Source organism: Chelonia mydas, chromosome 6, assembly GCF_015237465.2.
Source record: "Chelonia mydas isolate rCheMyd1 chromosome 6, rCheMyd1.pri.v2, whole genome shotgun sequence".
NCBI classification, from domain to species: domain Eukaryota; kingdom Metazoa; phylum Chordata; order Testudines; family Cheloniidae; genus Chelonia; species Chelonia mydas.
Window position 1 is genome coordinate 108,156,793 of NC_051246.2, and position 14,923 is coordinate 108,171,715.

At 42.8% G+C, this 14,923-nt stretch overlaps 1 long non-coding RNA gene across 1 annotated transcript; it reads left to right on the top strand.

The window, feature by feature from the left end:
• Positions 1-12,875: 12,875 nt before the first annotated feature.
• LOC122466307 lies at positions 12,876-14,294 on the top strand. Its single transcript, XR_006291723.1, has 3 exons — positions 12,876-13,007; positions 13,365-13,508; positions 14,145-14,294. It is a non-coding gene; the product is annotated as an uncharacterized LOC122466307 (long non-coding RNA).
• Positions 14,295-14,923: the final 629 nt, after the last annotated feature.

The following is a 14,923-nucleotide window of genomic DNA, read 5'->3' on the forward strand; positions in this document are numbered from 1 at the left end:
TAGATCTAGGCTGATAATTCTGATGATCACAACAAAGAAACTGCATTATAAAAAGAATACCTGCCTCAAGAATGTTTGTGTTAATGTTCAAATAGTTTTATTCTTCTTTTTCTAAAACTTTACTAACAAAGATGCTTCCCATTGTTCAGATTTATGCTTGGATAGTTTATCTGAGGAGATTCCTTGCGTAAAGAATTTGACAATACACACTTTTTAGCTTTTAATCAACTGTTTATCCTAGTGTCTACTGAAGAACTGATGCACTGGAGAAAGGGTAGCCTAAGGACTAGACACATTTACCTTTCTTTCTATCCTACATTCCACTTTCAGGCAAGATAGTGAAATAATGTGCTCTTGTCCTGGAAAACAGTGTGAAGCACAATCTAGTCACCATTTAACATACGCAAAACTTAATTTTATATGGATCTTAAAAACCATGTGACTTTGTCAAAACTGAGTGTTTTCCTGCAAACTTGATGCAGGAGAAAAGAGAGAATGAATGGTAAAAAAAAAAAGAAAAAGGTGAATTGAATTTATTTCAATTATAACATATGGGTTTTTTTCTCAATTTCTTCTTTGAAATTAGTTATCTGTTTTACTTGTAGCAAATGTGTGGATTCCTATACAGATGCTCCCCGACTTACGCAATCGTTCCATTCCGGAACATCTTGCGTAACTCGAATTTTGCGTAAGTTGGAAATGTATACCCGTCCATTACGCAGGAAGAAAAAAAAAAACCCTCCTATTTCTAGCTTACGGAACTTTTTCTGTAAGTGCGGATTTGCATAAGTCGGGTCTTGCATAACCCGGGGAGCGTCTGTAACTGTTCTGACTATGGAAAACTGATACTTGTATCTGTACATATGTACTATATAAGTGTATACTCTAGTTACAACTCCATGATAGCTAGATAGTGTGATAGACCCAGGCCAGTTGGGTCCAGCGGAGTAGTCCTATTGGGATCCAGGAAGTGGGCGGGCAAAGCTCGCCCACTGCTAAAGGATCCCCCCCCCAGCCTAAGGGGGAGATCCACAGGACCTGGAAACCAAGTAATTACGGGGGACAACTAATGAAGAACAGGGACGGGAGTGCGGTCAAATCCAGCGGAGTAGTAGAAGGCAGATATACTGGCCACTGGAAAAGCAGTTTTCTGTTCCCTGACTGACCAGAGCAGGCGCTGCTCCAGGCTAGGGTGGACACATGACTCCAATTAGCCTGCAAAGAGTCAGGTGAGGCTGTTAAGCTAATGTGAACACCTGACGCTAATTAAGGCCCCTCTGATACTATAAAAGGGCTCACTCCAGTCAGTCTGAGGAAAGCCAGGGAGCCAGAGGAGAGGAAGTGTGGCTGAATAGCTGGGTAATGAAGACATCCTCAGACCACTGGAAAGGGAGCCATAAGGTAAGGGTGAAGAAGGCGTTGAGAGAGAGAAGCAGGAGAGCTGTGGGGAAGTGGCCCAGGGAAATGTAGCAACTCTGGCAGTGAAAGGTTGACTGCCAATAGCTGCTGCCATTAGGGTCCCTGGGCCAGAACCCGGAGTAGAGGGCGGGCCCGGGTTCCCCACAACCCGCCACTACCGAAACACCTCCTGGGAGAGGAAGACAGGCCCCTGCCAGGACAGGAGGCTAAACTGTTCTGGAATAAGCCCTTAGGGACAACAGAGACTGTGGGAATTCTCTCACCAACCTCCTTGTTGGTTTATGATGAAAATGGCTTCTAGAGAGAGAAGGGCTACATAGAGAGTCACAGTGAGCCTCTGAGGCTAGTGTAATCCGCCAGGAAGCATGGGACACACTGAGACAAGGTTGGAGCTCTGCCACAACTGATAGATAGATAGATATGGAGCTGTAAATAATAATACAAGTGATTATATGTGAAAGCACACAGAGATGCAAAGAAAGATAGAGACATTGTTCTAGGATATGTTACAAGGTATAATTAGACTAAAATAATTGTTATATTTTAGCAGCATCTGAAACAAACATAACATACTAAGTCTAAACTGAATCTACTGTATTCATATACTTCCATACAAAAATTGACATTAAATATTACAGCTGAGGTCCAGCTGCAACATTTAGATCCAGATCTACATTTCAGTTGTCCAATGTATAGGTTTTGGTATGGACCACTATAAAGACTGGGAACATTTGCAGACTTCAGATCTGGATATGGGCTTTCAACATCCTAAAATATGAGGATGTTCAGTTTCTGGATTTGGCCCATTGTTAGTACATAGTCATGTTAGTAATTGCAGTATTTTGCAAGCCACTTGCTTATGTGGAAATCAGATGAGGAAAAACAAAACAAAAACACATGTTTTTCTATGAACAGATTTCCACAAAACCGGCTATCTCATAGTCCCCCCAGTGGCACAAATAACCCCAAATCAGGTAGGGAGGTGTCTGCACAGACTCATGGAGCTGGCGGTGCACACCAGGGTAAATAAGCTGCACCAGCCAAAAGGATGGTGCACCATGCACACTTCCCATCCCTATGTGCCCTTTAATACATAGCTCTCATCAGGGACCAGGTTCTGATACCCTTCCACACACATACCTTATCCTATAAGTAGTCCCATTGAATTTGTGGCATAAGGGCATAAAAATCCATCCCAGAATTAGTAAAAAACCTGAATTTAAACACTTATAGTGCCACCCCCTCTCCACTCTGCTCACAGGATCCTTCTATTTATGCTGCCTTTGGAAGCAATCATTGTGTAAGGCACATAACTGATCAACTGCAAGTTTTCTCCCTGCTAGCTTTAGTCAAGCAGATAATCACCAATTTCTTCCATGTCTGCTGTTTGGCTTGTGGGATCCCCACCAGTCATTTCTCTGCCTCTCCATTCCAGAGTGAATGTAAAAGCGTCACCGCAGTCTGGGAACTTTCTACTCACCCACATGCTCTCTAGCTGAACCATTGCTACTAGAATTCAGTTTCATGTCTTCAGAAACTACGGAGATAATAGACCATTGAACATTAGTCTGCTGAGACAGTAAAACCCCAGAGGTGCGTCCACCTCATAAAACAACTCTCTTTTTTTTTTCAAGCACAACAAAGACCCCAGGTCACACAGCAGAAAAAAATCTAGTCTTCCATTGCCTCTGTGAATTCACCTCTATCAGGCAAAATGAGAATATAGAATAAATATGTTACACACCTCTGGATTTATTCAATGGAAAGGCCCTGGAGTTGTTTCCCATCCCTTTGAGACTGGTATAAATGTCACCTCTGTTCTGATCTGCAAGAGATTTTGTTATTTAGGGATACATTCTGACTGGTTGTGCATGGGTGCACTGGGGAAAGAGAAGGGGAAAAGGTACAAGAAACTCACATCACACCCACACAGGACGGAGGCAAAAATACTGTAGCTAGGAATCCCTGACGGCAGTGGGGGAGGTAATATCTAGTTTGACTGGTGGCCTCTCACAGCCACAAAGAGGCAGCAAGTGGCCTGAGTCTCTGGCCATAGAAACAGTCCCAGGTACTCTAGGGCACAATGAGACTGAATTCCACAGCAGCAACTCCTACATTCTGAGCCAACATTAGATCATTCTATTTGCTATGAAACAATCCCCCATTCTCAGTCTTGCCCTCTCTGCTCTTTTGCTTGCACCCATGGACAGTGTGCGAAGAACATTTCTGCAGCAGGTGTAAGTAGTACAGCTCTATGTGTTCTCCCTTGCACACCTGAGGCATAGAACCTTCATTGACCAGTCCACACAAGAGATCCACTTCCTGGACACTACAGTGCTAATAAGCGATGGTCACATAAACACCACCCTATACTGGAAACCTACTGACCGCTATTCCTACCTACATGCCTCCAGCTTTCACCCAGATCACACCACACGATCCATTGTCTACAGCCAAGCTCTGCGATACAACCGCATTTGCTCCAACCCCTCAGACAGAGACAAACACCTAAAAAGATCTCTATCAAGCATTCTTACAATGACAATACCCACCTGCTGAAGTGAAGAAACAGATTGACAGAGCCAGAAGAGTACCCAGAAGTCACCTACTACAGGACAGGCCCAACAAAGAAAATAACAGAACGCCACTAGCCGTCACCTTCAGCCCCCAACTAAAACCTCTCCAACGCATTATCAAGGATCTACAACCTATGCTGAAGGACGACCCATCATTCTCACAGATCTTGGGAGACAGGCCAGTTCTTGCTTACAGACACCCCCCCAACCTGAAGCAAATACTCGCCAGCAACCACATACCACACAACAGAACCACTAAGCCAGGAACCTATCCTTGCAACAAAGCCCATTGCCAACTGTGTCTACATATCTATTCAGGGGACACAATCATAGGGCCTAATCACATCAGCCACACTATCAGATGCTCGTTCACCTGCACATCCACCAATGTGATATATACCATCATGTGCCAGCAATGCTCCTCTGCCATGTACATTGGTCAAACTGGACAGTCTCTACGTAAAAGAATAAATGGACACAAATCAGATGTCAAGAATTATAACATTCATAAACCAGTTGGAGAACACTTCAATCTCTCTGGTCGCTCGATTACAGACCTAAAAGTCGCAATATTACAACAAAAAGACTTCAAAAACAGACTCCAATGAGAGACTGCTGAACTGGAATTAATTTGCAAACTGGATACAATTAACTGAGGCTTGAATAGAGACTGGGAGTGGATGGGTCATTACACATAGTAAAACTATTTCCCCATGTTTATCCCCCCCCCCCCCCCGTTCCTCAGAGGTTCTTGTCAACTGCTGGAAATGGCCCACCTTGATTATCACTACAAAAGGTTTTCTCCCCCCGCCCCCGCTCTCCTGCTGGTATTAGCTCATCTTAAGTGATCACTCTCCTTACAGTGTGTATGATAACACCCATTGTTTCATGTTCTCTGTGTATATAAATCTCCCCACTGTATTTTCCACTGAATGCATCTGATGAAGCGAGCTGGAGCTCATGAAAGCTTATGCTCAAATAAATTTGTTAGTCTCTAAGGTGCTACAAGTACTCCTTTTCTTTCATTGACTCAGAGTACCATTGCTCAGACACTATAGCTCTGCATTTGACCCAAGCAGCAGTAGGTAACATAAGAAGATAAGAATGGCCATGCTGGGTCAGAAGAAAGGTCCATCTAGCCCAGTATCCTGGCCTCTGACAGTGGCCAATGCCAGGTGCCCTAGAAGGAATGAACAGAACAGGTAATCATCAAGTGTCCCATCCCTAGTCGCCCATTCCCAGCTTCCGGCAAACAGAAGCTAGGGACACCACACCTTCCCATCCTGGCTAGTAGCCATTGATGGACCTATCCTCCATTAATTTATCTAGTTTTTTTTTAACGCTTTTATAGTCTTGGCCTTCACAAGATCCTCTGGCAAGGAGGTTGACTGTGCGTCGTGTGAAAAAATACTTCCTTTTGTTTGTTTTAAACCTGCTGTCTATTAATTTAATTTGGTGGCCCCTAGTTCTTGTGTTATGAGAAGGAGTAAATAACACTTCCTTATTTACTTTCTCCACATGAAGCATGATTTTATAGACCTCTAGCATATCCCCATTTAGTCATCTCTTTTCCAAGTTGAAAAGTCCCAGGCTGATTTATCTCTCCTCATCCTGAAGCCATTCCACACCCCTAATCATGTTTGGTTGCCCTTTTCTGAACTTTTTCCAATTCCAATATATCTCTTTTGAGATGGGGCGACCACATCTGCATGCAGTATTCAAGATGTGGGCATACTATGGATTTATATAGTGGGAATATGATATTTTCTGTCTTATTATCTATCCCTTTCATAATGATTCCCAACATTCTGTTTGCTTTTTTTGACTGCCGCTGCATATTGAATGGATGTTTTCAGAGAACTATCCACAATGACTCCAAGATCTCTTTCTTGAGTGATAACAGCTAATTTAGACCCCATCATTTTATATGTATAGTTGGGATTATGTTTTCCAATGTGCACTACTTTGCATTTGTCAACAATGAATTTCATCTGCTATTTTGTTGCCCAGTCACCCAGTTTTGAGAGATCCTTTTGTAGCTCTTTGCAGTCTGCCTGGGATTTAACTATCTTGAGTAGTTTTGTATCATCTGCAAATTTTGCCACCTCGCTGTTTACCTCTTTTTCCAGATCATTTATAAATATGTTAAATAGGACTGGGCGCAGTACAGACCCCCATGGGACACCACTATTTTTGTCCCTCCATTCTGAAAACTGACCATTTATTCCTACCCTTTGTTTCCTATCTTTTAACCAGTTACCAAGCCCTGTGAGAACCTTCGCTCTTACCCCACAACTGCTTACTTTGTTTAAGAGCCTTCGGTGAGAGACCTTCTCTAAGGCTTTCTGAAAATCTAAATATACTGTATCCATTGGATCCCCCTTCTTCACATGCTTGTTGACCCCCGCCCCTCAAAAAATTCTAGTAGATAGGTGAGGCATGATTTCCCTTTACAAAAAACATGTTGACTATTCCCCAACAAATTATGTTAATCTATATGTCTGACAATTTTGTTCTTTACTATAGTTTCAACTAGTTTGCCCAGAACTGAAGTCTGTTTTACCAGACTATAATTGCCAGGATCACCTCTGGAGTCCTTTTTAAAAATTGGTGTCACGTTAGCTATCCTCCAGTCGTTTGGTACAGAAGCTGATTTAAATGACAGGTTACAGACTACAGTTAGTAGTCCTTCAATTTCACATTTGAGTTCCTTCAGAACTCTTAGGTCAATACCATCTGGTCCTGGTGACTTATTACAGTTTAATTTATCAATTTGTTCCAAAACCTCTTCTAATGACATCTCAATCTGGGACAGTTCCTCAGATTTATCACCTAAAAAGACAGGTTTGGGAATCTCCCTCACATCCTGAACTGTGAAGACCAATGCAAAGAATTCATTTAGTTTCTCTGCAAATGGTCTTATTGTCCTTATGTGCTCCTTTAGCATCTCAATCGTCCAGTGGCCCCACTGGTTGTTTAGCATGCTTCCTGCTTCTGATGTAATTAAAAAAAAAATTTGCTATTACTTTTTGAGTCTTTGGCTAGCTGTTCTTCAAATTCTTTTTTGGCCTTCTTAATTCTATTTTTACACTTTATTTGCCAGAGTTTATGCTCCTTTCTATTTTCTTCACTGGGATTTAACTTCTGCTTTTTAAAGGATGCCTTTTTGCCTATCACTGTTTCTTTTACTGTGTTGTTTAGCCATAGTGGTATGGGTAGTATTTTCTCCTGTATGGTTGATTTATCTTTTCTTCTCACCAGCTCACTTACCTCTAGATATGTAGAGGCAGCAGCATCCCTTTGCAATGCAATTCTCGCTTTCCTGAAGTACAGAGGCACTGGCAAAAGAGGAAAATAAGAGCACTGTCATAAGCTTAATAGTACAAAGCATGAATGTCTTTCTTCTCTCTGTCATCACCCATAAATACTATCGCCCCTCAGCAGCTATCTACTAATAGCGAAAAGTGTATGTTTTTAGTTAAACACATGCTTGCTGACAGCACCATGTTTGCAGCACATGATTTGAAATTTACTTGAAATGGATGGGGAAAAGGGCGAGAGAGGGGCCAGAACCAGAACCCTTCACTCAACAACCCATTCACCTTCCCCGTGAGTTCCGATGAGGCTCAATAAATTGGGGTCTGGATACAGAATCACACTCCTTTTGAAAAGCAACATAGTCCTAGATTTTAAGGCCAGAAGCAAAACCAAGACAGCCATTTTGCCCATCTCTGTAAAGCAGGAACATTTCACTGATTTAAGCATTTGCATTGTTCATTATTAATCACTGCTATTGCTGTTATTGTTTACACATCCAAGGTGCCCATGACCATAGTATCTGGACATCCTATTATAGTTATATAACAGTTCCTCAGAAAGAGACCTGAAGGTCCTCATTTACTAAGCCATCCTCCTCCTATGGCAAAAACCAACCAACCTACCTCCCAGTTCCTCCCCAGTAATGAGCTCTGACCCAAACTCCTTCACAAATGCCAAACCCCCTCACTGCTCCCAGTTACAAGAAATCCAGTTTGTAACTGCAAATCTGCTAAATCCTGCCCTTCCTGACAAGAGCCTTGAACCAGCTGCTTGCCAGATGCCAAACCCCTTCCTTGGTGGAAAGAGCCCTGATGTATTCCTCCTCCACTTTCCTACAGTAACAAGCAACTCCAGAGACATGTCCAGGTTTACGCATTCAAAGCGTAGGCCCCTTAAAGACAGAGTGTACATAGGAAAGTAAAGAAGTCTAGCTGAAGTGAATCAACTGGGAGCTCATCTATACTGCTCAAGCAGGAAGAGATCAGTCTCCCAAGATCAAGAGCTATGAAGAAAGAACTGGCCATGTGGAAGAACATCCTCATTCTGTAGTACCGCAGAATGTGATTGGGCAACATACCAGAAACTTGGAGCTCCCAACTTGTGGGGAATAGGAGAGGGGCAGATGCTTATTATTGCATCCATACAATCTCTAGTCATTTTTATTGTAATAAGAGGTAGGCCTGAGGTGCAAAGTTTAGATCTGGAATTTTCCAAAGTTCCGGGGTACTTGGGTCCTGGACTTTGGACCCATCTCTAATTTTAAGGGAGGGATAGTAGTGTCCTGTCGATGTTTCTGAGTGGAAATACTGTAGAATGGAAAGGAAACTAGTTGTGGAGCTGTAAATCATGGGCTGTAGCAGGCACCAGAAGAATAGTTTGTCCATTTGTTGTTTTCTCCCTGATTTAAAGTGATTATCCTAAATAAATTCATCGCTGGTGTAAGCTCATTGACGGGCACAGGCAATCTGGGTTCCATTGCTGACTCTACCACAAACTTCCTGTGTGGCCCTTGGGGACATCATAGGGGCCCTGATCCCACAAGTAGAATGTGACTAGTACCACTGAAGTCACTATAACTTCACTAGTGACTTCTTGGGACTACTTACATGCTTAAAGTAAAGCATCTGCATCCATATTAGCAGGACTGGGGCCTTGCATGGTGTGGTACAGTATGGACCTCAGTTCCCCATCAAATAGGGCTATCTGTATTGTCTTTTTAAAACTGTGAGCTCTTTGGGTAAGAGACTGTTTCTTACTATTTGTTTGTTCAGTGCCTAGCACAAAGAGGCCTTGATCACAGTTGGGCCATTCTGTTCTTCCATAATATAAATAGATAATGATAACCATAACATCAGACTACCCCAAATCTCACATCAGTCACATTTTTAATATCATATTTTTACATTAGGTAAGTCTTTCAAATTAATTATTTGTTAGAGATAGTGAATTTTACAACCTGCCCACCACAAAACATTGATTAGGCTCAGAAATCCACAAGACATGATGTGGAGGATTATTTTGATTCTATATATGTTATAATTGCTGAAAGAAAGAAGGGCCCGTGAGTTTTAAAATCATTAGAAGGAGGATTTCAGATTGGATTAATAAAGTCATTTCAAGACCACTCATTTGATGAAGAAGGTCCCATTTAAAAAAACATGTTAACACGACATTAGTGTGCACAGTATGAAGAAGGATTTTATATTTTCAATACCCTTGCAAATGTAAGTAATGCACCAATTTAAAGCTTAGAACACTGTTCATATAGTGTCATGGATTTCCTACTCTCTGCTTACAATCTAGTTTCAGCCACGTACCCTTCTTCAAGGTCTTCATTCTATGCATGTTAGCACAAAGAGCAGACATGCTCTGTTCAACTAAAGCAGAGGATTTATTTATTTTTTGAGATAAAACTACTATTAGACCTCTTAATACACATAGTTTAAATCACAAAACCAAAAAACACAAGTCAGCACAATTGAGTAAACTGATGTCCTTTATTAAAATACAGACCCAGGAGGACAAACTCTAGAATGGCCAAAAACTAAATTATTCTTCTAGCCAGATCCTTTCAAGTCCAGGTTTAAGTTCACCAGCACAACGATGGGATTGAGCTATCTCTGTACAGTACCTCATCTAAAGACAGATAAATCTTCAGAGCTCTGCAGGGAGCCCAGGTGCCATGGTGTATTTTATCATCACTCTGTAAACCATGCTCTGCATCCATGCCTTTATAATGAGCACAAAGACATGAAGACAAAGAGGCTTGCTGCATATGCATCATGTGAATCTATCAGTTTCATTACTAAATTTGAAGAATTCTGCAAAGGTCAGTTTGTGTAACAGAAGTGCGTCCCTCCCCTTCGCTGTGTTTACATACACTGAGAATTACCTTTTTGTTGTTTGTATGAGATCCAATATATATTTAAATAGGATTTTACTGTGTATTATATACTATATTAAATAGGCTGCACTTGACTGTGAAAGGCTTATCTGATGTTTTTTCTAAGCTTAGTAAAACAAGATGCTGCATTCTATGGATGTGGGGTTAAAATGTTTGAATGTCTCTTAAACCTTGTCTCTTGCTCATCTGGCTTCATCCTAATGCATGTTCCCTGATCAGGAGAGTGAGCAGTAGCCCAAAAAACTGAGGCATTTGCCAAAAGATCCCAAAGGGCTATAGTTATCAAGTTATCCTCATCATGGGAAAAATAATAATAACAGGGTGCTATGACTCTTTAAAAAGATGTGCCAGAAGGGAACCCTGCATTATCTTAAATCCTACAACATTCCATAGGGTGAACATTGCAAATACTGTAGCTGATCAAAATAAACAGTAAACTATTAAAATAAAAACAATTTTTCAAAAATGTATATGACTTTTTTTGATGCCCAAATGTTGTTCCTTTGCTTTATAATTCATTATTGTGATTATTATTTATTTATGTTACAGGAGGTCCCAATCAGGACTGAGGATCCATTGTGCTACACTCTGAACAAAGAGCTTAAAACAAGAAATCCACACAGTGATGACTATTAAGGAATAGCTGAGGCAAGGAGGAACAGAAATTGAAATCCTGGTTCTACTCTCACTTAGTCCCTTGTGAATCAGGAGTAATTTCACTGAAGCAAGTAGGGATATACAAGTGCCAAACGGGCATAAGTGAGGTCTGAATCAGTCCTAAGTATCCTCACTTGTCTTTACAGCTATTCCTGGGAGCCAAAGTTAAGAGTTTGTGCTCTGATCATGGTAACATTTTCAAGAGTGCCTTAGTGATTTAGGGGCTTTCCCTATTTAAAGCAGTACAATGTTCTGGTGCAGACAAGGCCTTAGGTACTTAGGATCCTTATTAAAGTCAATGGGTCTTAAGCTCTTAAACCATTTAAGTTCTTTTAAAATGTACTTATGTTTTTAAAAGGCTTTTTTCCCTATAGTAACTTTCAATTAAACTGGGAGGCTGAATACAGAGGCCACACATAGTCTCATTAGGCAGCAAAGAGCCTTATGTTGAAGTTATGCTGTAGCAACACACTGGATTTTAATTTATTTGACTTTTGCCTTAAGTCAGAGGTGGGCAAACTATGTGGCCCGCAGGACCATCCTGCCCAGCTCTTGGGCTCCTGGCCAGGGAAGCTAGCCCCCGGCCCCTCCCCTGCTGTCCCCCTCCCCAGCAGCAACGCCGCTGCACGGCTGGCTCCGGTTGGGCAGAGGGGCTGTTAGCTCCTGCTGCTCTGAGCGGCATGGTAAGGGGGCAGCAGCAGGGGGTTGCATAAGGGGCAGAGGATCCGGGGGGGGGGCTGTCAGGGGACGGGGAGCCGGGGGCAGTTGGATGGGGCAGAGGTTTGGGGGAGGGGCGATCAGGGGATGGGGAGCAGGGGGGTTGGATAAAGGGGGTGGGGTCCTGGGGGGGTCTGTCAGGGGGCGGGGTTGTGGATAGGGGTGGGGGGTTGGGTGGGGTCCAAGGGGGGCAGTTAGGGGCGGGGGGTCCCAGGAGAGGGCTATCAGAGGTCAGGGAGCAGGTGGCATTTGGATAGTGGGTGGGGTCCCAGGGTGGTTAGGGGAGGGGCTCCCAGGAGGGGGCAGTCAGAGAAGGAACAGGGGGGGTTGGATGGGTTAGGGGGCAGGAAGTGGGAGGGGGTGGATAGGGGGCGGGGGCCAGGCTCTTTGGGGAGCCACAGCGTTCCCTACCTGGCCCTCCATACCATTTTGCACCCCAATGTGGCCCTTGGGCCAAAAAGTTTGCCCACCCCTGCCTTAAGTGCTCAGTGTCCTATTCTCAAAGAACTTGCTAATTTACTGTAGGCAAGGACAACTGAATTCTTTGGTGATATCTGCCAACACTGACCCAGTATGGGCCTGTGCCTGGAACTCACAATTACCTCAAGGTGTTTGTTTTTCTTTGTGTGCTTGTGTACCAGCTGGATACTTTTCCTTTTCCATCATCTCGAGCCTGTTTGTCTAAACCCCTATTGACTGGCTACATCTGAGGAAAGATTTCTCCACCTATGTGTGGAATCCAGGGCATTGAGTGATTGAAGAGCTGTGCATGTGGTCAGACAGGAATCATATTTCTCTGCCCATGTAGACCTTCTGATTAGAGGTGGGACAAGGAAGCATGGTGATTCTAAGGACATTAACAGAATAGCACTCAGTTGTTATCTGAGAGCCAAGTGATGCCAAGGCACATGACTGGACTACTACCATGTTAGCTGAAGTGGCAAGATGAGACAGGCCTTGAAAATAAGGAAGAGTTTTGAGTAGATGACAGTCTGACTTAAGATCCATTTACTGGTTATAATGAGGCCATGAAGCATACCTAGCAGAGCCTTGAGTGTGCTCCATAGTTCTATTGTCCATCTGCTGTGATTACCTGTTTTATCATCTGTGTCTATTTTGGAAAATTTTATTTTAGTTACTGTGAGTTAGTCAGCAGCTTCCACAATAAACATCTAGTCATAATGAAAGTGCCAGACTCCTATTGTGTCCAGCCACTAGACTGTCTTCACCAATGACATTTACTAATGCAGCGTACAGAAAAGGCTTTTTTTTTTTAATGTCTTGCTGCAGAAAAGCTGCTCGGCAACAAATCTTCATGAAAGCAGGACTGATCGTTATGAGCAAGGACGAAGTGTGGACAGAGAATTAAGGAGGCACTAACTGAATTTGAGCCTGCTGAACATACCTTCAACTTTGTAAGTTTGGTGCTAGATGGTAAAAGAACGCTATGAGTCCAGAAACGGTGGGAAAGGTGCAGAGCATCAGTGATCAAAAATCAAGAGGAGGCAAGGAATACCTCACGTTACTGATAACTGGAAGATGGTGACTTTTATCCAGGACTTTTAATCTAGCCTCATTTCCAAATTGCAGGGACCATCTTTTTGTTCTATATTTGTACAGACTCTAGCATGTTGGCATCCTGGGCCATGACTAAGGACTCCTAGGCACTACTGCAATACAAATAGTAATAATGTCACAAAAAATATATGAACTAAATATCAATATTATTACATTTAAACACTAGGCTTATTTCTTTGTCTTATAATACATAGAAATTACCATCCTAGAACTGATCCATCCACTCTAAGAGTAATGAGTGCCACTTACTGTTGAGAAGAGATGGGGTCCACCTAACCAAGAAGGGGAAGAGCATCTTCATGCACCCACTTGCCAACCTCAGTGAGGAAGGCTTTAAAGTAGGTTCAAAGGGGGCAGGTGACAAAACACCACAGGTAAGCATAAAGAGGCAACCTTAACAGAAGGCTATATGCTGGAGGGCACATGGGAAATTGCAATAAGGTCATCAGAGCAACAAGCGGGAAATCAGTGGGGGAATCTGCTCAATATCTTAAATGTCTATACACAAATGTAAGGAATACGGGGAATAAACAGGAAGAACTGGCAGTATTAGTACATAAGCTAAATTATTACTCTACTGGTTTCACAGAAAGTTGTTTGGATAAGTCTCATGACTGGAATATTGGTATAGAAGTGTGTGAAGAGGTTTTGTCGGCCTTTGCAGCTCTCTGCACCCCAACCTCAGAAGCCACAAACTGAAAGGAACAGAGCAGCAAAGGTGGGCCCTCCAGGCTTGCCTAGAGATGATTCTCTGGTGCGGCCATTTTGGAAACCAGAGACCTGGTCCTCCAAAGGCTAGAGGAGCCAACAACAGCCAATCAGGGCCTCAGGTAAAAGGAGCTGCAGGGGCTTAGCAAGTCAGTTCCTGGCTGGGACCAGAGGGGTGAAGAAGGAATCTCCTTTCTGCCCAGATTTTGCTTGTGGCATAACCAATGTTGATTTTCTGGCTGCATTTTGCATATTTGTTTTTTCAGGGAGAGGGAGGACCTAAGAACCTTAACCCTGTGGTAAAAGTGAAGTTAAAGGGGCCAGGAAGGAAGATGCCCAGGGAAGCAGCAGCAACAAATTGAATCAAGCAGTATGTGGCCACAGTTCATAGGGTTCCTGGGTTGGAAACTGGAGTAGTAGGTAGGCCAGGGTTCTTCTATCAGCCATGGGTAAAGTGGTATAAACCTCAAAGAAGAGAACACGGCTTATTTCTGATCCCAGCTGAATTTAAAGGGCCCAGAGCCAGGGCTGAAGACTCTAGTGAGGGCGATTGGACTCTTTAATACCCAGGAAGGGGTTAATTTGACCTTTGCTATCAGGTCTCCCCTCAGTCTTCTTTTCTTAGGACTAAACTTTCCCAGCCAAATCACAATCTTCAGATATGTTAATTGCTGTTATAAAAAGGACTGTAATCAATTGTTCTCCAGGTTCACTGGAGATAGGACAAGAAATAATGGGCTTAATCTGCAACAAGGGAGATTTAGGTTAGATATAGTTAAAATGTTTTTCCTAATAAGTGTCATTAAGCTCTGGAATCGACTTCCAAGGGAGGTTGTGGAATCCCCATCATGGGAGGTTTTTAAGAACACCTATCAAGGATCTCTAGGTATACTTGGTCCTGTCTCAGTGCAGGAGGTTGGATTCAATGGATTCTCAAGGTCCCTTCTAGCCCTACATTTCTATGATTGTATTATATTTCAGAACAAGGTGGGGAAAAAAAATTGTGTAAAAGACCTGGCCTATTGGGGCAATGATATACCATAGA